We start from the raw sequence: 26686 nt of genomic DNA, 5'->3' as shown, positions 1-26686 counted from the left end.
TGAAATTACCATAATCCTTAATATTATTACTACAGGCATTATATTTATTTCAGCTATAGACAAATCTCATGGACTCCCGGTTCCTCACACCACAAAAACTCGGATAGTATCATTCTGGATTATATAGATTGGACAAAGTAAAAAGGGGAAACTAACAAGGCCACATCGATAACAATACAAAATGTAAGGGCAAATAAAGGAAAAATATAAAAGTCTTGAAATATTTTGAGGAGAAATATATTTTAACTTGTGCATCAGACCTCGGCTACGCGACAGTATTATAAAATTGACTTCACATGGTCCTTAAATAAGTTTCCAATGATTGAGCATTTATTCATTTTGCCATTTTTGAATTTTTTAAGCCTCTTTATGTTTTTGGGTAAATTCCGTGCTCACTTTAAAAAACTGATACGAATCTACATTGCGTGTTTTTTTTAACCCGGGACAGAAAACTGATAAATTGGATAGTGCAGACCTTCTCTAATGTTCCACTTTCCAATTTCAGGGTAATCCACACAGGAACATGCCAATAAATGAGCGGGTGTGCCAAAAAGCAGGGAATGTAGATCGGTTGATCTGTTTTAGGGTGTTCTATCAATCAAAATATTTAGAAGCCGTAGGGTTTACCAAACAGATTAAGAAGGGGAAAGGAAAAAAGATAAATGTTCAATGACTGAAATTGGGGGAAATCTAGCGGTTTACTTTAGCTAAAATTGCTAATATAGGCCACCACCTGTCTCCCAATTTTCAGATAACGTCGAATATAGATTTAACCTAAAATGTAGAGATTTTCCAATTCAAAAAGGCCGTACACACGTATTTTTTTCCAGTGCTAATTTGAGCAGCTCAATGGGTAAACAGTAGCGGTACAAAAGCAGAGGTTTTCAGAACCGAAAATCATAGACATGAAAAGTCAAATAAAGTTCATCAATATTTGTACGATTGATCTAACTTTTTTTTATTCCCTTCTGAAAAAAGAGAAACGATCAAGGATTGAAATAGCTCATGAAGACCGCGATCACTTACGAATTCCGTACTGTTTTTTTTTTTTTAAATTAAAACCCTGCGGTCACGCAAAAAATTTGAAAAATAAGACGGAGGGAACCATTTTCTGTCAAAGCGTGATAGATATTTAAAGCAGTAGATAGCCTAATGTTGTTTATATGACAGAAGAGATCGCACTTTTTTGAATTCTGACCAAAATATTTTACAATCCTTTTGAGTTACTCACTTTTTTTGGCTTTAGTTTTAGACAGTATAATTCCTGCTATTTTAGAAGACCTTCAGCCTAAACCATTGGCTTAAAATTCTTTGGTAAAATTCTAGTTAATTGACTTCTTGCTATCTCAGAAAGGGTTTAGGCTAGGAAAATGAAACTTTCAGGGATGGGTCTTCAGGCTAAACCAGGTCCCAGGAAGGTATTTTAAAGTACCCACCTCCACTCCTTCTCCCTCTAGAGGGCCCTGAAATTTGCCTACATGACAGGTCTATACCTATTGAAATTTTGACAAAACGACATTTTACCTTAATTTTCAGTTACTAGTTGCTTTTTCTCTGCCTTTTGTTTCTGAAAATGCAATTCCTGTTATTTGAGTAGAAGTTTGAGCTGTATCAATATTTTTTTTTCAAAATTTAGAAAATGTATTTTCATATCTTTAAAACCCTATAAAATGGAATTGACCAAGGTTATGAAGCTGAAAACAATTTTGTTGTACTTCAATTAAGCAGAATATTTATTTTGCAAGGTTTCACTTTTATAACACACATATTTGTAAAGGTCTTCAAAGGTCAGGGCCCTCTAGAGGGAAAAGGAGTGGAGGTAGTTGCTTCAAAATACCTTCCAAGTAAATACTTTAGTCTGTAGATTCATCCCTGAAAGCTTCATTTTCCTAACCTAAACCCTTTCTGAGATAACAAGAAGTCAATTAACTAGAATTTTACTAGTGTTTTTCCTTCTTAATTTATGAAATAGATTTATGGATCCTTTAGATCTTACATAATCAGGAATTCAGCAAAGGTATGAGGGTTAAAGTACTTTCCCTAGGCTATGTGGTAATTTTGTTGTTGTTTGTATTATTAATGAATAAATTAAACATATCATTTGATGCCCTTTTGTAAGGTCTTTACAAATATAATTATTGCCTCTACTGCACATTCAAATTTAATCACTTTTTGAGCTCTTGAAAATGACCAAAATATTTCTACTTTTTGGGTAGGCCTATAAGAAAGGCTTAAAACATTAGTATCAAACTTACTGTTTCATTAAAAAATTCATTTTCATATTGTTACATAAGCCACAGGCACTGATTTCCCACAATTAAGTTTGGTAAATAAATTTTTCAATATTATGCCATTTCTTCTTCAATGATACTGACTGTTCAATTAAAGTACATGTTTTCAATGAAATATCAAAAATATGAGATTCAATGAAAGAGGGTGTAGATAAATATCCCACAAGGCTACAATCCAAAGCTGTGTTTAAATTTATGGATATTCAAAATGTCAGCAAATTCTGGTTGTGAAGGTTATAAAATCAAGTATACAAGGATGATGACAGGATTGATTTTTTTCAGGTGCATTCTTTTATTTATTATTAATCTCTTAAGTTAGAATAATTCAATTAATTATGTTAATTGTTGCTATTAATTATGTTAATTATTGAGTTAGTATTAAGTCAAGATGAGTAATAATTCCTGTAAAAACCTATGGTTGATAAATATTTTCAATACATTTTTTAATGTTTCTTAAATTTGTGTTGTGGATATTTAAATACACTTCTCAGTTTTCTAATTTTTCCTCTTTTCTTTTTTTTCACATATTTTAGAACAGTTGGAAAAAAGAAATTTGCTATTCATTTCAAATGTGATATTTCAATATATCATTTTATTTTTATTTTTAAATGTCTTCTATTCTCAGGACACATGGTATGTTGCCAACTGAAGTAACTTGTCAATGCGGTCAGACCCCTTGTCTGCACTTACTTACTTACCAAATAATGTTTGGATGCATACCAACTCTGTTGCAATTCCAAAAACAAAAAAGAGGAAACAATGCAACTTGTCTGTGAGTGATAGGAAGGGAAGTTTCCTACATGACACCAGACCTCCACCAAACAATGCCATCATGTTCATTACATTCTTTTTGACTAACAGTTGTTCTGGACTAACAGTACAGAACAACTCTGGACTGGAGGTTAATTTGTAGTTAGGTGCTTGAGCATTGGGTAGGACACCAGGAGCCAATATGAGGTGAAGGGTTGTTATCAAAATAGATGAAATTATTTTGGTACAATGGAAATATAATAGGGGGAGGCCTCTCAGTCAGGTTTAGGTACTTAGAGGAATTGAGAGGGTGAGCAAGAGGAAGTTTATAATTCCTCTCTTAAATGGTAGTGAAATTCTGGAAAGGAATAAAGAAATCCTATTCCTTCTTATTCAAAGATACCTAAGGCCAGGTTCAATAATTATGAGTAACTGCAGGGCAGCATACTCTAGTCTGTCAGATCTTGGCTTTACTCACCACCAGATAAATCATTCAAGCAACTTTGTTGACCCTAAGGATGTGACCATCCTCACCCAATGTATTGAGAGGCTATAGCTCTCTCTTAAGAAAAATTACAAAAGGTCAGAGATGAGGAGTCTGTACATGAGGCAGTGCATTGTTAATGTTCTCTTCCTTGAGACCTATGAGCCAGAAGAGTGCCTGCATTATTTTTTAATTGAAGATAAAAAGCTTTACCCCCCAGGGTCAGAGCCCTCATTGTCTATAGTAGTGGATGCTGAAGCCAACCAAGGGGTATATTCTGATGAGGATTCATATGAAGGGGATACCTTACTGGTTTCAGTTTGAAAGATTTTTTAACTGCAATAATGAAGGTAGCCTATTTATTTTTTCACTTTTAGAATTATTGTTTCATGTAATTTTTTCTCGTTTTTGTGTTTTCATGAAAAACATTCAATGTTATTCATGTTTTCATGTTTTTCTGGGTTAGCTATCATAATGTTGAACAAATTTTGACACTGAGAAAACATTTTATATTATTTTGTTGAAAATGTGTACTTTAATTGAACATTCAGAGTCAAGGCAGAACAAAAGGGTATAATATTTATATTTTATTTATCCAACTTAATTGTGGAAAATCAGTGCTTGTGTATTATATAACAGTAAAAAATGGATTTATAATAAAAAAGTACGTTTGAAACCAATGTTTTCCTTTTTTATACCGAAAAACTAGAAATATTTTGGTCATTTTCAAGAGCTTGAAAAGGGCTTAAATTTGAATTTGTGATAGAAGCAATTATTATATTTATAAAGAGCTTTGAAAAGGGGATCAAGTGGTATGTTCACTTTATTTATTAGTCAATAATATGAACTATGAAAAATCTACCAGTTATGCTTCATTCAAGCAGAAAGTGAACCTGTTTTGCAAGTCTTCAATTTTATAATAGTCTACAAATATTGTGAAAGGTTATCAAGGGCTAGTGTCCTCATGCAAGGGAAAGTGTGGAGGCTGGTTCTTCAAACATCTTCTCAGGGGCACTGGCAGATCCAGAATTTATTTTGTTGGAGGTGCAAAATATTTTACTCTGATAAACATGCAAATAAAGAAATACCAGCAATTTAAAGGGAATCTTAATGAGTATATACTGTAGGTGGGTTATGGAAATGGTTGTAACTTTAATCTAAAATCTCCTGAGAGTTAAAGTTCTAATAAATCTACTAAAATGGTGTAAAAATATTAATACAAATATAGTAAGTTATAGGTACCTCCCCACCATTAAAAAAGTGAAAAGCTGTTCACCCTCTAATAAAAATATGATATTTAATATAGCAATATGATATTATCCCCAAATCTACCACTATGTTGGGGGGAGAGGATGTGCACCCTCACCTCAATCTGTCACTGCTCAGGAGATCTTTTAGCCTAGTCTGTGTACACATCCCCAAGTGTTTTGTCACCTAACTGCTTTTCAAGATGGCAAGAAAAAAGCTAAACTTTCTCCAGTACATCAGTGTAATCATAGACATTAATCTACAGTTTGACATAGCCTACTCAAACTAAGGAAACATTATATTATTCTGAAAGCCTTGAAAATTCCTAAAATAGCCTACTCACTTAGGCTATATCATTTCCAAAACCAGTTCATTTTACCCATGTCCCTCAATGCACAAATATAGTCCTATTACCCAAGTTGTATATTTTCCATGTATTTTTCTGTTTCTTGAAAACATCACTCTTTTGTTCAAATTGAATTAAAGGCTACAAAGAAGCATCAATAATATCAAGAAATAAAATAGTGTAGGCTATATATTTGCACATTAAGGGGGAGGGAGGATTAAGTCAAAAATTTTTTTAAAATTGTCTACATTATTTTATAATATTACCTTTTGGGTAGGCCTAGCTTCAGACTAATACCCAGTTATACACTATAGCTCCTATATTAGAACAGTCATGTTCTTACTCTTCAATGCACCTCTGTGTGCAAATTAAGTGCATAGTTTACCAAAATATGCTTTGAAATGGTGTTAACAGCAAATAATAGCAGAAGATAACATTACCTCAAATTACCATATGTCACAGCTTGGAGCAATATAAGGATTTTCCATCCTTGTCATGCTCCAGTGATGAAGAAAGATCATATAATAACCTTAATAACTAAACTTCTATATGTTGTAGGCTAAAGTAAAAATCTACATATTACACATACAATAAGCATATTAAACATACTTTGTGACTTGTTAAAAGTCTCTAAATCCATTTGATCAGTATATGTTCTTCTTCTTACAAATTGAATTGGAGAACCTACAGTATATGCAATTGTCTTTGGATAGGATGACAATATTTATTATCCAAAAATAATGTGATAGCATTGACTTAATAGATAGTTTGGACACCTCTTGTAGACTACTATTTTTGATAAAATTATAAGATGGGGTCCTTCTAAAGAAACAACTTAACAAAATAAAAGTAGACATATTTAATTTCTTATTAGAAGTATTGAATTATTTACAAACATCATGGCTGCTTTTGTGAAAATATATCTCCCCTTCACAGTCTAATATATAGCCCTAGGAATATTTAAAAACTAAAAGATGCGCCAAAATAGTGAAAATCTAACTTTATGATATGCAACTTAATTCTGTTAATCAAATTATCATGTTTTCCTCTATTGATATTCACTTTTTAAACTCATTTCAAGTAACATTTTGGTAATTTATGCACTGAATCACTGACAAAAATATATTCAAGACTGCAAAATAGCCAGTTTAACAAAGGAACAATTCTCTATTGTTCTTTTAGAAGGACCCTTCTCCTATCGTGCTAGTTTATTTTTTTTTGATAACTCAGGTAGCAAAAAAAGATATAAATAATTGGCATATGGTCAGGTCTTAACAGTCTGTTGAACACTATCCAGTAGCACAAATCTATGACCATGTTTGCAAAGGGGTAAGGATTCTTGTTTTGATTTTTTTTTTTAAGAGAAGAAACCTATTGGGAATATATAAAAGTATAGGATGAAGGCAATCCAACCCTCACCCTAAGTGCAAGTGTTCTACATATTTATGTGTCTTTTTTATCTATTTTTCTTATAATTGGAGTTGTAGAGATTTTGAACAGTATTGATTGTTTCAGAATTTATCCTAAGTTTTTTTTTATAATGCAAAACTTCCTGTGCAAAGCACAGAGTATCAATTCAGAGTCCAAGGTGAATGCATCTATATTAAAATTGGATATTTATTGAAATTATCAAACGAGTCAGCTTTCTCAGTGAACTTTATGAACAGTGAATTTTAATCCCAGTGAAGCTAGCTAGATTTTGCAATATTTCGCAAAAGATTGGTTTAAAATAAAACTTGTCTGACTGGTTTACTTTAATTCCATTGCTGGATAAACATATAACAAAGGAATTAAATTGAAAATTGATTAGTATTTCAAAAGTAAAAAGAGAGAAAAGAGGAAGAAGAGAGATTGTATTTTATTTTGCAAATGGGAACAGGAATGGTATAGAAGTGCCATAGTACCAGCTGTACTTTTGCACTTAAACTTCTGGGGACAGGTGTACCAGGTCCTGCACTTCCCATTTTGGAGATGATAAGTGAAACTATGCAACTCGCACTTGTAAGCTTATCTGCTCTGATGACATTGCAGTGAAAGCCCTTTCCTTTTTTGGTATGGATTCCATTTTGGCAGCTAAGGAGCTAGTGACTCATGTGACATCCAGAAAAAAACCTGCTGACACCATGGTAGACATCATACAAGCTATTCAACAATGTGATGGAAAGAAAACTACTCTCCCAAGATATGTTATTTTTGAACCTGATGAGGTTCCAGAAACTGCTGGTGAGATTAGCAAAAACAGTGAACGAGCTAGTTGTCAAGTTTGACAATTTTGTCAAGTCAGATCAATCCACTACCGCTAGCAATAGTGGGTTTAGTAGAAATGACTCCGCATCTATATCTCCGTGTCCCTCCTATGCAGTTGTTTTGAAAAACCTTCCCAAAGATGTGACAGATGCGGCAGCTCAGAGAAAAAACAGATGTGGCAGCACTTGAACAAAGTTTGTGGCAATGATGCTGCTAGTATCATTGCACTGAAGCCTTGTAAATCTCTCTGGATGGTAATAGTAGATAGCAAGAACGCCACTAATTCTGTAGCTCAAGCCATTTTGACCTCTGATTCCTCCCTCTGTACAAAAGTAAAATCCCTAGCTTATTACGGAATTGTGCATTGATTTCCAGCTGGTTTGTGCTCTGAAGATGTTTGTGCTAAGGTGTAAAACTGTGTTTTGGTGGTCAAGATTGGGGCAACACACTCATGTAAGCTAAAGTTTTAAAAACAAACAGCATTTACTACAAAAAAAAAAAAAAAAAAAAAAAAAAAACACACACACACATAAAGAAAATACATCCAATGAAAAAAAAATGCAATTCAAGATAAAGAAATGAATAAAATAACTTGATAAATAAATAAAAATATATCTATAACCATTTGTAACTTAAAGCAGGACTTCACCAGGTTATATCCATGTATATTTGATGTGCTATGTGTTTTTTCTTATGCTCTGTCATTGACTTTGCTTGTTTTAGTTATATTTATCCTCACATAAAGTACTTGATTGGTTCAATGTATGAAGATCACATCTCTGGTATATTAATTGGCATAGCTTCACTCATTTTGGTCTTACTCTTGGTGCTCATAGGTAACTATTAACCTCTTTTAGTTTATTATAGTAAGTTATATTCTAATAACTTACATTCTAAAAAATACATTCTAAAAATTGTCAGAACAGTCTTTATAGCATATGGATCTTTTTTGAGGCTGCTTGACACTTTTTTTTCTCGGGATTTGAAAATTTAAGGTGGCAAACCTTAGCAGCACTTGCTTTTTTTCTTAACAGGCCCTGGGTCTCAATTTCGTTTTTCTGACTCTGGATTTTGCTGATCAGTGAAGCTAGTAGTTACAAAAACAAAATCATTGATCACTGAAATCCATTAAATCAGAAAAGCGAAATTGAGGCTCAGTGTCCATTGAGAAAAAGAAACCAAGCGTTGCTGAAGATTACCACCTTAAATACTCCAATCTTGTGGAAAAAAGTTTCAAGCAACCTGAGAAATTAGGTATTCTTTGTTAAGTATAAAAATCTCAAGGCTTTTGAATGGCTTTTAAAATTCATTTTTTTTTGGAACAGGGGTCAGAGCCGTGACTCTGTAAGCTCAGCCAGAGTCAACCCATCTGATAATGGGTACCTGGATGAATCTGGGGAAGGTAGGCAGGAGGGGTCTGCGAAAGCACAGGATAGCTGGCGCCCTATCCTTTGTTACACTTCCTGGCTGAAAAGCCATGAAATGCAGATCAGATACCACAGTAGAGATTGCAAAGTTCAATGTGTTTTTTTATATTATATACGAATTTTGAAAATGGTATTAGCCTTCTTAGGTTTTAAGGATCCAACTTTCAAAGTACTTTGAACATAGTAATTAAAACCTGAAGCTTATGCCAAGGTGGAAATAAAACTTCAAAATGTGCATTTGTATGTATAATTATTGTTGCTACTATAATTTTTCTGAAATGATTTTTTAAGACTTTGGTTTATTACCCAAGTTATAAGCACCCATTTGTATATGAAAGAAATGCTACCTATACGTCTTTTTTAATGCGCCTATTCGCTGTCTAGTATTCCTGTTGCACTGTAGTGTATTCTTTTATTTCAAACTAGTCTTGTCTTGGATTTTTCAGAATGTCTCTGCCAAGCAATAGGGATTTTCGCCTATATTCATGGGTTGACCCAAGATTCTCTCTGATAGCTTAGAAAAAAAATGCTCTAAAATTGCGCTTTTTGAGAGTTTAACTTTCCCTTTTGATTCCATGCTCTCCCAATGCCTTTGTTTTATTCCTCAGTACATTGTCTATCAAATTTTTTTTTATAAATGGGGATACAATACAACCCTGCTTAACTCTTGACTCAACACGAAACCAGCTACTAACATCATTTCTTAAACGCTGCAATTTTATCCTCATGCATAACACTAGTCACTTTAATATGTTCATCTGATATAGCACACAAGAATAGGATCTTGGCTAAAGCTCTTCCATCAGCTGAATCCAACGCATGCTTATAATCTAAAAGAATAAGGGCTAAAGGAGTCGAATGTCTCACATACTTAATTTCTAGTGTCTTTTTCAATGACCAAAAAATTTGTAGGGCCCCTACCCCCTCTCTCGGTATCCCCCCAAATTCGTCAAATAAAAATTTTAAGAAATCATTCTGTTCAGTATAGCTGAAATGTCCAATAACTATGTCTTTGTTGATGACATGCCCCCCTCACAATTCCTAGAGGAAGGCTGCAAGTTATGAAATTTGCCCATTGTTTCCAGGTAGTATTTGTTGTTGGGAAATATATAGACATTTTTCTGAGGATGGATTTTATACGGGGAAAATTTCCCATTGGGTTAAAAGTTTTCGGCAGTGGGGATTTTCCAGGGGACAGTTTACATGGGGGAATTTGCCAGAACTCAGATGCAAACTTTGTTTTTTCCTCTTACTTTTTTATTGGCGACCCCTTTTTTATGTAGAGATGCTCTGGGGGAAATTTTCAGTGGAATTGGAATTCTCTGGGGTATTCTTACCCTAGGGGATTTTCCGTAGGAAAAACCTCCTTGGGGGAGTTATTACCAGGAAAAATTCTGCAGGAGGAAATTTTCTGCAAGATAAACTTTCCTTTGGTGTTTGGGAGATCTGGGAAAAATTGTCCACACAGGAAAGACTCCGCTATGACCGGAAAAATTATCAGGAATTAAATAAAAACAAGTCTTCTTTCATATGAACGTATGCTATGGGGTATTTTTCAGGAGGTATAGTCCGCAAGAAATTTTCTAGGGGAATCAGCGATGAGGATGGAATTGCCGGGAGATAATTTTCCGACGAGGAAGGAGTGTACGCGCTAGGACCTTCTTATGGAGGAATATTTCGTTGGGGCGAATTTTCCATGGGAGGGGAAGTGGATCTCCCAGGATTATTTGAAAAAACAAATAGAACTTAAATAAAAAGAAACAACTTTTTTCTCCTGATAGTAAAGAGCATTATTAAAACTTAAAACGAACAGAAATTATTCGTATATGAGGGGCCTGTCCCCTGCTCAATATCCCGCTCTTTATGCTAAATTTTGACCTTTTGTCCCAATTCTGTAAGAACAATTCCTGAAACACAAGAGTAGTGATACCTTTCTGCTTTTGGGAAGGTCCATAGGGGGTCTACAATTGGAGCTACTAGCCCCTCAAGACGCTATTATGTGAACTTGGGTTTTACGCAATAGGCTACTATAGTGCACTGGTAACAGTATAGTACACCTGTATGTCAAGTAGAGTTTGTTTACTTATGCAAATAATTTGCAATGGTATAGTACACTGGGTTGTTGCGTAATAGGATTTGTTTACTTATACAAATGGATGCAAGTGCTTGTTAATAGGGTATTGTCTACTTCAGGATTTCTTTGATTGTTACGTAATAGAACTTGTTAGTAAAGCGTAATGAGTCCGCTAGTAAAGCGGGGAATTTCTGGTAGTAAAAAACTAATTGGTTCTGGTCCAATAGTTACAGGTGAAGATAACGCAATCTTGCGTGACTTGTTTTGGTTTCGGTGGGCCTTTATAATACAGCAAACACTGGTTTTGAAGGTCAACGACATGTGAGATGTTAGTTCTTACAGTTCAATCACCTCAGTATTGGAAAATCTTTCAGTGTGTCTACATCAAGGATATTATTCTTGGCATATTCTTTAGTAATGGCTACTTTTACTCTATTAGATATTGTAATTTTTTACAATTACTTTACTCTAATTGGATATTGCAATAGAGTAATTTGCTCAATTACTCTATTGGATATGCGCTAGCAATGGCGAAATGGAACCTAGAGTGCCTAGCGTAGAAGTAGAAATTACAAGAGCTTGCCGGCTAACCTAGAATGAGACGAGATATTTGTGCGACATGTAATATCACTGAGCAAAATCAAGTCGTAAGAACAATTATGTTTTGCAGCAAAAGTGAATATATTGCATATACCGGATTAAATGCAATTGCGAAATATATTGACGACAATGATCAGAATCAATCTATAAAAAAAGAATAAGTTTGTTACTAGCGAGAAAGAATCCTTGTTAGTCTCTAATCGGTAGAAGTAGTATTAGTATTGAAAAATGGCTTGATTTGAGACACAAAAAATCATGCAGAATCTAGTGACTTTGGAAAAATGTTTGATTCTAGATAATGATCTTCAAAAATTATCTCGTCAAAGAAAAACCATTTTTCATGGAATGCTTAACGGTATACTGAGAAATGATTATCTATCTTTGGTTAATTGTATGAATCTTTTACGTCATTGGCCAGATACATTTACTCAATCTATTGCTATATTAATTGAAACAAAACAAAGTAATATTCAGGTCTTAGTTTTAACAACTACCTAAAATTCGTTTTTGACGGCCATTTCAGCATGGGAACTAGAAATAAGTCGACATTATGAAAAATCCTGTCCAAACATGTTTCGTGACGTCACTCCGTTATTCCCCCCTAGAATACATTCATTTTCTTGATTGTGAGTTAGTTTCTTTTTAGTCGTGAGATAGTCAGTATTAAAAAATGTTTTAACACATGTCCATTATGTTTGTATACATTGAGCAGTTGGTCATCTTGTGAGAATAGTACAATTATTGATGGCAATAACGAAAAGTGTAGATTTTGCAATCCGTCTAAATTGCATAGAGGATACAAAGTGTAAATTAAAAACTGTATTTACTGTCTTGAAGATGTTTTGGACTATCACACTAGAGGTTTTTTATGTTTCAGTAGCCATTACAATAATTGTGATCAATGGGAAAATACTTACCCTGGTATGATTGCAAAAAACCCTATGCATGATTTCAGTTTATTTTAAAGAGACTGGTATGGTTGTGGTTTTAAATTGTTTTGGGAGGAAGAACCTGGTCTACTTTTAAATTGTTGGAATAATGAGAGAGTTTGGTTTTTACGACATCGCTGTGAAGATACCGGCTACTATAATTATAAACATACTGACTTTTATTTGATTGTTACAGAAAGTGATTCTTCATATGAGAATACTGTGTGTGACGATGCTTCAAATAAACAAATTGAAACGTGTGAATTTTATAATATGAATCAAAATAATATTATTGACTATACGAAGAGATATTATAAAAATGAAGTTAGATTATATTGTAGAAAGTGTTAGCCTGACTTTTCATGTCAAAAACAATACAAGTTGAATCAAAACGAGCTGCCGCCACTTGTCATTACTGATCGTTAACTATATATGGAAGAAGTAATCTAACGAACATATAGTTTTTATTGTACATACAAGTTTTATTAATAAACCAATTCACAAACATTTTTTAAGCATTTCAATCTTAGGGCACTGAAATTGTATTGTACAGGTTGAACGATTGATCTAGAAAATCGTTCAGTCGAGGATTGTCAGCGTAAATGCTGATTAATTCGCTGTAAGTATATGCGCGATATCGAAAAATTAAGTATTATAGTGCATGAAAACTACAATTTTTTGTTTATAAATCTTGTACTCGGTTCCGATTTTGAATAATAGATTTTCCACTTCGCTCAAGAAAGTTTCAATATGAGGCGTGTAGGATGCATACGGTAAGCGAAGAGGATAAACAATTCAATATTCTTCGCTGTTTGAAAGATGCATTGACTTTGCCCCGTCTTTAAAGTTGATTAACTACTATTAACAATGATAAGGGTATTGTTAAGGCTTTGAATATGCTCGAGGGAATCCAAGGGTATGCAATAGGATCTGTATCTGGACATGTAGGGATCTAAATTGAATACATTGATTATTTGACTCGTGTTCATTGCGCCAAGTCTAATAAAATACTGCCATTAGGGATAACTTCCCAATAGGTTTAAAATTGATTTTGCGAGACTAGTACTATACTCTCCGTCAATGGTAATACTCTCCTCCAAACTCTAAATGTACTGTACCCGTTTGGACAATACTCAGATCTTGAGTACTAGACAAATCCAATAAAATGATACCATGAGTTTTTGCAAACATGTCTTCGGTTATACCATTTTGAAACAGTTGTGAATATTGATCTAGAGATTGCACTGTCAATTCAAATACGGTCCTCCAAGATTTATCAAAGGTAAATTGTAGAGTGAAATTCCATTTTCTTAACATACAAGAGATTAAAGTCCAAACATGTCAAATTTGTTTTCCTGTGCATAAATAGACCGGTGTCTATAATATACCAGACCTGGATTCATTCAGTCCCTATAATTTATCGTTGGTAGAGGATGGGGGTATGCACAGGACAAATTCAAAACAAAATTTTATGCCAACGGTTTAAAGGTCCCTAAGATTCATAGAGCCCTCCAATTTGATTAAAAGCCATATATGAAGACATTTATTGATACCTTTGACAGTAAGTAACCTGAGGCAAAGACGAAGGTTGAAAGGAAATCTTTAAACTTATTTTAACTTAAGCCTTCGGTAGGACGTGCGAGAGTGTGTGCCATAGGAGTCATTTTGACGTTGTAATCGACCCAAAGCATTAGTCCAAATATTTCCAGATCTTAATTTCATATCGTTCACGATGGTAGACTCCAATATGTTCCTCATACATTGGAGAAAAAGAAGTACAGTTTTAAATAAAAATATTACTGCTGGTAGTGCAATTTTAGAAATTTCATTAAACTGACGTTGGAATTTTATTACAATATGTGTAAGCTCCAATGGCTGGGGGAGGGGTAAGTTCAAGTGTATTGAGAAGACACTGATTCACTCCCGTTAAAAGTTTAAACAGAGAATCTATTTGACGATTTGGAAAATGGTGAGCACATTAGCTCTTGAATGGACTACACCAACTGGGATTCGTTTACCCGGAGCTAGTGATGTGCCAGGCCCCAAATTCTGTGTGGTCCTTCAATGTCTTTCAAAAAAACACTTTTAACGAAAGTAATTAAAAATCGTAATAAAATGTTTATGGAAAATCCGAAAAATATCTATTATTCATTCTCGGCTTACAATCAAGCTACTAATTAACCCTATGGTTACATTCTCAATCAAAAACACACCTGAAGAGTTATGTGACGAATATTTTGGCAATCAAATTACCCGACGGCATTGGCAATGAATTCATTAATCTCCTTTTTGACTTTTGTTTATATATAACTGAGGACAATGCTCAACTGTCAGAAGTAGTTAAGTAACGGACAAAGCAAAATCGTCAACTTGTTCTTGCCCTAGCTTGCAAAAATAAAGGAAAATATTTTAAAAGAAAACGGGTCTTTTAAGCGGTTGGTTGTTTCTTTTCATTGTTACTGCCAATTATTGCAGGATTTGTAAACAGTATTCTCTAGATGGCTAGACCTTGCAAATTTACGCCAATTGAATTCACCCTTTCACTAAAAGAGGACTTTGAACATAATCTCGATAAATTTTTTAACAATGAAGCAATTGCCAATTATGAAAAATTAATTTCGCTTCTAACTGCACTTCGACCTGTCGATAGGTATAAACCCTACCGCGAAAGATCGCTCAAAGTAAATATCATTTATCAACCTAAAGGTTCTGAAACTTTGAAACCACCAAAACAGGAAGAAGAAGATTTATCTGAACCTTTATCTAGTGTTGTTGATCTATTACCCTAATCATATCTTGAGCTAGGTTCAAAATTTTTTCCCTGTCTCACTGAAAAGGAACATTTACAAATTGATAACAAAAAACAATGAAGCTATAATCCACGGCAAGAGTTACGATTTAATTGATTTGGTATCGGATTTAATTGCAAGTCGTAAAAGACTTGAATTATTTGATAGTGACTTGTATAAAATTTTAAAGTCATCAAACCTTGCAAAAAGTCTTATTGGAAATACATATGTTTTATAACGATTAAGGAAATATGGTCAAATATCAAAAGATATTTTTAAATTGTTTTTGCAAAGTACTAGCGAACCAAATGGCGATGATGATTTAAAAGATATCAAACGAAGGCGTCTTAATAAAAGTGCATAACCTATTAGTAGGCAAAAGGGTAGTGCACACTTTGCACCGCGTTTTCGTTCAAAATGGCTCAAGTTTGGAAACGAGCTTATGAAAAAAATGGCGCAGCGAGAAGTTTAAAGTCCCCACTACACTTGCTTGAGTCGCTAGAGTTGAAAAAAAGTTGGCCACAGAGTATTTGCACAATGAATCCAGTTACACTCTTCATCGAAATCATAGAGTTTGCGGTAATCATTATCGAAAAACAAAAGCCTTATTTCCATTGCGTACATTACAAGCAGATCTTCTGACTCTAGATGCTAATTAAAGACGCCATAATAGGCCTTACAAGTATTTTTTTACTTGCAATCAGTGCTTTTATTCGCTTTGCATATGCCGTTCCATTGCGTTCAAAGAGAGTGGTTGAAGTTGCTAGAGCCCTTGAATCAATATTTGAAAAGGATTAATATAGAAACATTACATTCACACAGATCATTTGCTAATCAACATATAAAAGAAGTTTTATTGAAACATAATACAATACTTTATCATAGTCATAGTCTGATGCAAGCGGCATTGTCTGAACGATTGGTGAGAACAATTTGACTTTAATATAGAGATATTTTACGTTGAAAAATACGTTTGCTTTTATTCAAGGTTTAGTTAAAATCATTTCGATTTATAATCAAAACCCTTATCGATCCCTGTTCAATCTTAGTTCTCTTGAAGTGTAACATTAGAGTCATCACAGTAACATTACACTTGACATTTTTCTTAAACAGTATTTCAATGAAGGGGGCAAGTGGAAAAGAAGAAATTTAATGTTGGTGACACAATTCGAACCAATGGAAAAAGTAATATTTTTATGGCACTTGGTATTAACCAAGTGACATATAGCAGTCGCCAATTCTGTCGGTCTGTCGGTCCAGGTTTTGCTACTTTAGGCACTTCCAGGTAAGCTAGGACGATGAAATTTGGCAAGCGTATCAGGGACCGGACCAGATTAAATTAGAAATAGTCGTTTTCCCGATTTGACCATCTGGGGGGGGGGAGTGGGGGCCTGGTTAATTCGCAAAGAATAGAAAAAATGAAGTATTTTTAACTTATCAGCGGGTGATTGGATCTTAATGAAATTTGATGTTTGGAATGATATTGTGTCTCAGAGCTCTTATTTTAAATCCCGACCGGATCTGATGACATTGGGGGGAGTTGGAGGGGGAAAACCTAAAGTCCCGGTTTTGCTACTTTAGGCACTTCCAGGTAAGCTAGGACGATGAAATTTGGCAAGCGTATCAGGGACCGGACCAGATTAAATTAGAAATAGTCGTTTTCCCGATTTGACCATCTGGGGGGGGGGGGGTAGGGGCCGGTTAATTCGGAAAAAACAGAAAAAATGAAGTATTTTTATCTTATGAGCGGGTGATTGGATCTTAATGAAATTTAATGTTTGGAATGGTATTGTGTCTCAGAGCTCTTATTTTAAATTCCGACTGGGTCTGATGACATTGGGGGGAGTTGGAGGGGGGAAACCTAAAATCTTGGAAAACACTTAGAGTAGAGGGATCGGGATGAAACTTGATGGGAAAAATAAGCGCAAGTCCCAGATACGTGATTGACATAATCGGAACTGATTTGCTCTCTTTGGGGTAGTTGGGGGGGGGGAGTAATTCTTAAAAATTAGAAAAATGAGGTATTTTCAACTTACGAACGGGTGATCGGATCTCAATGAAATTTGATGTTTAGAAGGATATCGTGTCTTAGAGCTCTTATTTTAAATCCCGACCGGATTTGGTGATGGGGGCGGGGAGTTGGGAGGGGAAACCTAAAACTCGGAAAACAATTAAGAGTGGAGGGATCGGGATGAAACATGGTGGGAAAAATAAACACAAGTCCTAGATAGATGATTGACATAAACGGAACGGATCCGCTCTCTTTTGGGTAGTTGGGGGGGGGGGGTATTTCTGAAAAAAATGAGGTATTTTTAACTTACGAACGGGTGATTGGATCTCAATGAAATTTGATATTTAGAAGGATATCGTGGCTCAGAGCTCTTATTTTAAACCCTACCGGATCTGGTGACATTGGGGGGGGGAGTTGGGAGGGAGAAACCTAAAAATCGGAAAACACCTCCAACGAGTGGAGGGATCGGGATGAAACTTGGTGGAAAAAAACACGAGTCCTAGATACATGATTGACATAACCAGAACGGATCCGCTCTCTTTGGGGTAGTTGGGGGGGGGGTTAATTCTGAAAAATTAGAAAAAATGAGGTATTTTTAACTTACGAACGGGTGATTGGATCTCCATGAAATTTGATTTTTAGAAGGATATCGTGTCTCAAAGCTCTTATTTTAAATCCTGACCGGATCTGGTGACATTGGGGGAAGTTTGGGGTGGGGAGACCTAAAATGATGGGAAACGCTTAGATTGGAGGGATTGGGATGAAACTTGGTTGGAAAAATAAGCAGAAGTCTTGCATACGTGATTTACATAATTGGAACGGATCTGCTCAATTGCGGGGGGGGGGGGGGTAATTCTGAAAAATAAGAAAAATGACGTATTTTTAACTTACGAAGGAGTGATCGGATCTTCATGAAATTTCATATTTAGAAGGACCTCGTAACTCCGATATCTTATTTTAAATCTCAACTGGATCAAACGTAATTGGGGGGGGGGCAGTTGGGGGGGCCGGAAATCTTAGAAAATACTTAAAGCGGTAAGATCAGGATGAAACTGGATGGGAAGAATAGAAACCTGTCTAAGATACGTGACTGACATAACTGGACCGGATCTGCTCTCTTTGGTGGAATTGGGGGGGGGGGGTAATTTTGAAAATTGAGGTATTTGTAACTTACGAAAGGGTGACCAGATCTTAATGAAATTTGGTATTTAGAAGGATCTTGTGATTTGAAGTTCTAATTTTAAATTCCGACCAGATCCTGTGACATTCGGGGGAGTTGGAGGGGGGGAACCGGAATTCTTGGAAAACATGAAAATTGGAGTATTTATATCTTACGAATAGATGATCGGATCTTAATGAAATTTCATTTTTAGAAGGAATTCATGTCTCAGAGCTCTTATTTCAAATCCCGACCAGATCTTTTGACATTGTGGGGATTTGGAGGGGGAAATCTTGGAAAAACACTTGGAGTGTAGGAATCGGGATGAAGCTTGGTGGATAGAATAAACAAATGTCCTTGATACGTGATTGACAGAATCGTACTGGATTCGCTCTCTTTGGGGGAGTTGGGGGAGGGGTTCAGTGATTTGGCGAGTTCGGTGCTTCTGGACGTGCTAGGGCGATGAAAATTGGTAGGCGTGTCAGGGAGCTGCACAATTTGACTTGATAAAGTCGTTTTCCCAGATTCGACCATCTGGGGGGCAAAAGGGAGAGGAAAAATTAGAAAAAATTAGGTATTTATAACTTACGAGTGGATGATCGGATCTTAATGAATTTTGATATTTAGAAGGACTTAGACTGTGACTCAGAGCTCTTATTTTAAATCTTGACCGGCATTAAGCCTCTTATTTTCCGTTTTAAATCAATCTATTGATTCATAGAATTTTGTTAGAGCTCATACCATATGATCTCTTGGCTCTTAGCTCTTCTTGCCTCGTCACAAGTGCCATATGAGCTCTTAGCTCTTGTTTAAAAGGGGAATTACTTATGGCCCACTGAACTTTTAAAAGTGTCAAAAGTCTTAAACGCTAAACATGTAACGTATTTTTTCCGTGATGTGAAAGGTGAAGAGATTGTTGGCGATTTTTACGAGTATGAATTGCAAAAAGCTAAGACCAGTGGAATGTCTCAGATTGGAAAGATATTGAAGAGTTGAACTAGCAAGGGTAAGAGACAGTTGTTTGTTCTTTGGCTAGGATGCAACTCTGATTTTGATGTTTTGATTGCCGTTGAAGACATTCACAATGTAAAATGATTATTATTTGATATTTATGTCTAATATCCTTGACCCCTTCTATGATGCTTTGAATAAAACAGGCGATTTTGGGACAAAATTCTCCCCAGCCATCAAATTTGACGAAAGGTATGAAGTTGTCCTTGTTGATTGTATTCTTAAAAATAAATATCATATCCTGAGAAAGGATCGTACATATAATATAAAAGTTAGATCGCACGGTTGGTCACTCGTTAGTCAGGAATGTATGGAATCAATTAACTCGGCTGAATAATCCTTCGTCACATTATCATACAAGAAATATAGTATTATCGATAATTTCTGTCGTGCTATCAATATAAGAATCTCTGCTCGTAAATTTGGTGCGTTCCACTTTAACTATTCAATGGAACAGGGTAAGATTAGTTTCACCATTGAAAATGAAAAGTTTATTCTCAATGATAATATCAGAGATCTTGGATTTATCCAAAAAATAATCAATGGTAGGAGTGCCTCCTGCGTTTTTTGAATGAAAAACCACTCTTAAACACATTCACCACTACGGTATAAAGCACCTTCAATGTATTCAAGTCAACACTTTGTATTTGGAACTCTGTCAGTTAACAATAAGAAGTGAATTGGGCGATCCTCTAACAATAATAAAAGGTTTTGCTGTGATTACATGTCATTTTGGACCTATTCAGTGAGATGGCTAATAGAAAAATACTTTTGTTTATCCTGATATGGATTACTATGATGCTACTCTTAGACCACGACAATTGGGTCATGGAATGGGCTATTATATAGGTCGTTCGTCACTGTATGGTTAAGATTTTGGCAATTAGTTTGCTAAGTTGTTTCACTCTGCACTACTCCTGACTCAAATTTGCTGTGATTACATGTCATTTTGGACCTATTCAGTGAGATGGCTAATAGAAAAATACTTTTGTTTATCCTGATAGTGATTACTATGCTGCTACTCTTAGACCACGACAATTGGGTCATGGAATGGGCTATTATATAGGTCGTTCGTCACTGTATGGTTAAGATTTTGGCAATTAGTTTGCTAAGTTGTTTCGCTCTGCACTACTCCTGACTCAAAAATATATTGCACTGGTTGCCACAGATTCTGCACCCTCTACAGTACAAAATTGGGGCTCTGGGATAGATTAAAAAAAAACTGTTTCGCAAAATCTCAGGTCCAGCATGCGGATCCCTCGGTGAGCGATTGAAATCACGGCAAACCCGAACAGGTCTAAAAAGGTTGAAAAACACCCCATCACTCATCCGTCTCAACTCAGGTAAGAAGCGTAAAACATAGCACTCGTCAAAGAAGAAAAAGAAACCAAAAGTAAACATTGTTAGATCAAAAAAAGATTTCTTTTTCCAAAAATGACACTTTTACCGTGTAAAGTATCTCATCCTTCAGTAACCTCACCTTAAACCTTTTCAATGCAGAAAGTGTTGATGTGATTGTAAAATGTGGTTACCATGAAGGATTTTATCCGCAACAACCGCTCTCTGAAAATGTACACTTTCAAATTTATTCCAGTGAAGGCTATTTCATAGATTTGACTTCCACGTCTATATATTTGCATGTTATTGTCTAAAAATCTAACAGTAAAAAGCCAAGTGCAGCCGGGGGTTATCCTATGAAAATTGTGTACTACACAATTTGTTTAGACATATCAGTGTCTGCATTAATGGAACATTGATGAGCACAAGCAATAATCTTTCAAGCTATGTAAGTAATATGCAATTCATATTGATGAATCCAACCGGCTATGAGTTCTTTTGCTTTGACAAGTGAGAAATTATAACCTAGTGGAAATAATACCAAATTGATCGTTCGCATACAGTCACAAATCAACTATATATAGATACGGGTACATGTACCTACACCGATTCGCCATTTATAAATGGCAAAATTCCTTTAAAACTCGCTTTAGTTTTTGTAAAAAATGCCAATGCCTCTGTATCATGGACAAATTCTTCACTCATATTTTAAATGTTTGGGCTTTCAGTTATCGTATGTTAATTAAATGGAATTCCACTATACAATTTGTTCTTCGATAAATCATACAGGACCCTATATGGATTAAATAAAAAAAAACTGTTTTTTCACTGAAAGTAAGGAGCGACATTAAAACTTAAAACGAGCAGAAATTACTCCGCATATGAAAGGGGTGGTTCCTTTCTCAGTGCCCCGCTCTTTACGCTAAAGTTTGACTCTTTCTTTCAATTCTACTTTATTAAACAGTAACAAACTTTAACGTAAAGAGCGGGGCGTCGAGAAAGGAACAGACCCTTTCATACACGGAGTAATTTCTGTTCGTTTCAAGTTTTAATGTTGCTCCTTACTTTCAGTTTAAAAACTAGTTTTTTTTATTTAATGTCTGAACCTTTTCGAGTCAATGCATGTTTGATTTTGGCTCTCCGCACATAAATTATTTAAATGAAATTTGTATAGTAATTCTTTTTTGGCTAAATGGCTTTCTCGAGTTTTTATAAAACGATTTTGAGAAATAAGGGGTGGGGAAGGAAGCCTAGTTGCCCTCCAGTTTTTCGGCTACTTAAAAAAGGCAACTAGAACTTTTGAGTTTTAACGAACGTTTTTATGAGTAAAAAATATATGTAACTTAAGATTTAACTTAGGTAATAAACTTCTATATTCTTATATTTTGTTATGTACACGAGGGGGTTTATTAATACCTCGCTCTTTACATTAAAGCTTAAGTTGTGTACGAATTCTTTAAGAATGACCCCTGAATCAGAAAAGCCATAGAATAAATAGTTGAAGTTACTTAAAAATACTTTAGCATAAAGAGCGAGTTATTTAGGAGGAGAAGAACCCTTCGTATGCGTAAATAATCTCTGTTTGTTTTAAGTTTTAATGCTACTCCTTACTTTCAATTAAAAAAACTTTTCATGTTTATTATTCCTTTGTTTTCTTTATAGTTTTGCTAGAAAATCCTGCGCCCTTTCCATTGAATTTCTCTTCCCTCATGACATATTCCCCCAAGGAAAGATCCTCCCACATAGCCCCCTCCACTCACGTCTGTACACTTCCCAATAACCATCACTGTATGTAAACACAGGTCAAAGTCTCTAACTTGCAGCCCCTTTCCCGGTTACTGTGGGGGAGTAAATCATCCCCAAGACTTTGTTAGTATGGTTTTCGACTATGCTGAACCAAATGGCTATCTCAAAATTTTGATCTGTCGACTTTGGAAAAAAATGAGCGTGGGAGGGGGCCTAGGGGCCCTCCATTTTTTGGTCACTTAAAAAGGCCACTAGAACTTTTTTATTCCGTTTGACTGAGCCCTCTTGCAATATTGTAGTTACAAATTTTTTTTGTCAGGCTCGTAACTTTTGATGACAATGACTAAATTTGATTAAACTTATATTTAAAACTGCATAAAAATCCGATTCTTTCGATGAATCTTTTAGTATCAAAATTCCGTTTTTTAGAGTTTTGTTTACTATTGAACCGGGTCGCTCTTTACTACAGTTCGTTACCTCGAACTATTTGATTGACAATTCAGTCTCTAGACTCAGATTCACAACTATTTGAAAATGGTATAACAAAAGAAATGTTTGTAAAAACTCACGGTATTAGTGTATTGGATTTTCCTGGTACTCAAGATATGAGTATTGTCTGAACGGTTAAAGTAAGCTTAGCCGAATCATTGGAGAAGAGTGTAGTATTAAGCTCACTAAATCAATTTGAAACCTATTGGGAAATTATCCCTAATGGGAGTGTTCGATTTGACTTTTCACCATGAACACAAATCAAATTATCAATGTATTCAAGTTACATCCCTACATGTCCAAATACAAATCCAACTACATACCCTCGGATTTTCTCGAGCATATTCAAAGCGTTACAAATATCCTATCTGATTGTTCACTGTAGCCCATCGATTGTAAAGACGGGGCATTGGCTGCGTATCTTTCAAACTCTTGGCCTACCATATGCATTCTGCACGCCTAACACTAAAAATTTTCGTGAGCAAAGTTGAAGATCTCTTATTCAAAGTCAGAAGTAAGCACAAAATTTATCAGCCAAAGTTGTGGTTTTCATGCATTATTATATATTTTTTTTCGATGTGGTTGATATACTTACAGTGGATTTCTCAGAGTTTACGGTGGCAATCCTCAATTGAACGATTTTCTTGTTGAAAATGCTCTATCTAACTTGTATAATATACATTTCAGTGCCCTACGATTGAAATGCTTTAAAAATGTTTTTGAATTTGCTTATTAATAAAACTTTTGTTTACAATAAGAACTCTGTGCCATTATATTTCTTGTTCCACGTATAAGTAACCGTCGGTAATGATAAGTGGCGGAAGCTGGTCTGGATTCAACTTGTATTCATCTTGGCATGCAAAGTCAGGGTCACTTTTCTACAATATAATGTAACTTCATTTTTATTATATTGCTTCGTAACGTCAATAATACTATTTTAATTCGTATTACAAAATCCACACGTTTTAATTTGCCTATTTGAAGCAATGTCATACACAATATTCTCATATGAAGAATCCCTTTCTGCAACAGCCAAATAAAAGTCAGTAGGTTTATATTAGTAGTAGCCTGGATCTTGTCAGTGATATCATAAAAACCAGACTCTCTTATTCCAGTAATCTAAGCGTTGAGCAGGTTTGTCTTCCGGAAAAATTTAAGACGACAACGATACCAGTCTCTTAAAAAAAATGAAATCACGTTTAAGGTGGGTTTTTCGCAATCATATCAGGGTAAGTATTTTCCTTTTGATTACATTATTCGTAATGACAATTGCAATATAGGAAAGCTCTAGTGTGAGAGTCGCAAATATCTTCAAGACAGGAATTACCATCTTTAATGTGCACTTTATATCCTTTATGCAATTTAGGCGGATTGTATAATATACACTTTTCTTCATAGTCATCAATAATTGTACAATTCTCACAGGATGACCAACTGCTCATTATATACAAACATAATGGACGCGTGTTAAACATTTTTTCAATGTTGACTGTCTCACTGCTAAAAAGAAACTGAGTCGCTATCAATAAAATGAATGTCTTCTAGGAGGAGGAGTAATCGAGTCACAAAAATGTTTGGACAGGATTTTTTTAAATGTCGACTTATCTCTTGTTGGCACGAAAATGGTAGTCTTAAATTAATTTTTAGGTAGTGATTAAAAGCAAAACCACAAAATCATTTTGTTTTTTTTCAATTATCTTAACAATAAATTGGGTAATCCATTTGGCCCACGACATAAAAGTTTCATGCAATAGTCCAAAAATGGAGAATCAATTCTCATTATATCGTTAAATATTCCTTGGGAAAATATTTTCTTTTGAAGAGATAACTCTTGAAAATCATAATACAGAATCAAAATTTTTTTCTGAATTCATTAGATTCCTTGTTATTTTTGTTTTCTCAAATCCAGTCATTTTTTAATCCTTATAGTCTCACTACCGATTAGAGACTAACTAGGATTCTTTCTCGCTTGTAACAAACTCATTCTTTTTTTATAGATTGATTCAGATCACTGTCTTCAATGTATTTCACTTGCATTTAATCCGTCTTGTAATCTTTGTATATGCATTAAATTCATTTTTGCTGCAAAACATAACTGTTCTTCCGACTTTAACTAACTCAATTAAGCACTATAGATTTCTTTTCGCGATTACTAGCGCCCTCAAAATCCAATAGAGTGAAAGCATCCATTACTAAAGAATATACCAAGAATAATTTCCTTGATGCTGAGACACTGAACCCTTTTTTAATACTAAGGTGAGTTAACTGTAAGATCTAACAACGCGCATGTCGTTGACCTTCAAAACCAGTTTTTCCTGGATTATAAACTTCCACCGGAACCGTAACAAGTCGCGCAAGATTGTCTCATCTTCACCTGTAAATATTGCACCACAATCAATTTCATTTTTCTACGACCGGGACTTTCCCCCTTGACTAGCGGACTCTAATAAATCCTCTTACATGATGATCAAAGAAGTCCAGAAATAAACAATACTCATAAATAGATAAATCATACTACGAACCAAGTATAAGACCCAGGTGCGATTAATATTGTCTTGAGGGGCTATTAGCTCCAATTGTACACCACCTATGGGCCTTCCCGAAAGCAGAGAGGCATCACTACTCACAAGAGCTGCTTAATCGGAATCCGAACTTTTTTTAGAAATACAAAAAGACTTGTTGTGTGAAGAGAGGTATTAAGGAGGGGGCACCCCCCTCGTATTCAAAATAATATCTGTTCGTTTTGAGTTTTAATGTTGGTCCATATTTTAAGCAAAAAAATGTATTTAATCAAGAAAGGCCATTGACGCGTGTTTATTGGTTTTGTTGTTGTTGTTGTTGTTTTTTCCCTACGATTGTTCGTATCAAACCAATAGTCTTGGAAGATCGAGAGAAGGCTCATTTGAACGGTAATTTTGACTTCACTTTGCCCTTTTTAAGTGACAAAAATGATTTGAGTACAAACAATCCCTCTTCCATTCCCCTTTCCCCTCCAATAAAAAACATCCGATCAAAATTCTGAGATAGCTATTTGTTCAGTTTATTTGAAAAGTCCAATAACTATGTCGCTGGTGATGACATAACCTTCCCCCCCCCCAGTTGCTGAGAAAAAGGCTGTAAATTATTCAATTTGCCCATTATTTACATGTAGTATTTTTTTGGGAAATAAATAATGTTTTCTTTGGGGGGTGGGGTAAGGAATTTTCTGTAGAGTATCTTCCATGGGGAAACTTTTTGCGTGGAATTTTCTTCGGAGGGTTGAACGGGATTTCCTGGCAAGACTCGAAATACTACTAGTAATAAAAAAAAATCAGCTGAAAGTTAGGAGTAACATTAACGCTTAAAACAAACAAAACTATTCCGTATTTAAGAGGTGCCCTCCTCAATCCCTTATTCCTTACACTAAAGTTTAATTTTTTGTCCCATTTCTCTGATAAAGATTGCTCATAAAGAAGGGCCGTTGAAATTGAATGAGAAGTATTTTTAAAGAGTTTCTAGACTTTAGTGTACAGAGAGAGGAATTGAGGAGAAGGTAGCCTATATCCATGATCGTCAATAAATTAACCACTGTATTTAAAAAAAAAGCACCCGGGATAGTTCATGGTAACGACCTGTAAGTAAGGATTGACGCGGCTCGAAATTAACCAAACCTATAAAAAGCAAAATGTTTATTCTGATTCCAAATATGAAAGTTCGTTCAGTTTAATGCTACGTATCAACAGTTACGTGCCTGAGAAAAATTGTCCA

The 26686-nt window shown here is 35.0% G+C and overlaps 1 protein-coding gene across 5 annotated transcripts in view; it reads left to right on the top strand.

Annotated features, from left to right (window-relative positions):
• Positions 1-1067: 1067 nt before the first annotated feature.
• LOC136036893 (WASH complex subunit 5-like) overlaps positions 1068-26686 on the top strand; it is a 41022-nt gene continuing 15403 nt past the window's right edge. The window contains exons 1-2 of one of the 5 annotated variants that reach the window (XM_065719257.1): positions 1068-1140; positions 8090-8202. The gene's annotated coding sequence lies outside the window, so the exon portion shown is untranslated. Of the gene's footprint in view, positions 1315-1982; positions 2018-8089; positions 8203-26686 lie in introns of those variants that run through there. The other 4 variants (XM_065719261.1, XM_065719260.1, XM_065719258.1 and 1 more) reach the window with 4 other exon arrangements.

This window comes from Artemia franciscana, chromosome 16 (genome assembly GCF_032884065.1).
Source record: "Artemia franciscana chromosome 16, ASM3288406v1, whole genome shotgun sequence".
Lineage (NCBI taxonomy): Eukaryota > Metazoa > Arthropoda > Branchiopoda > Anostraca > Artemiidae > Artemia > Artemia franciscana.
Note: the sequence above shows the minus strand (reverse complement) of the source record. Positions and strands in the feature narration are given on the sequence as shown.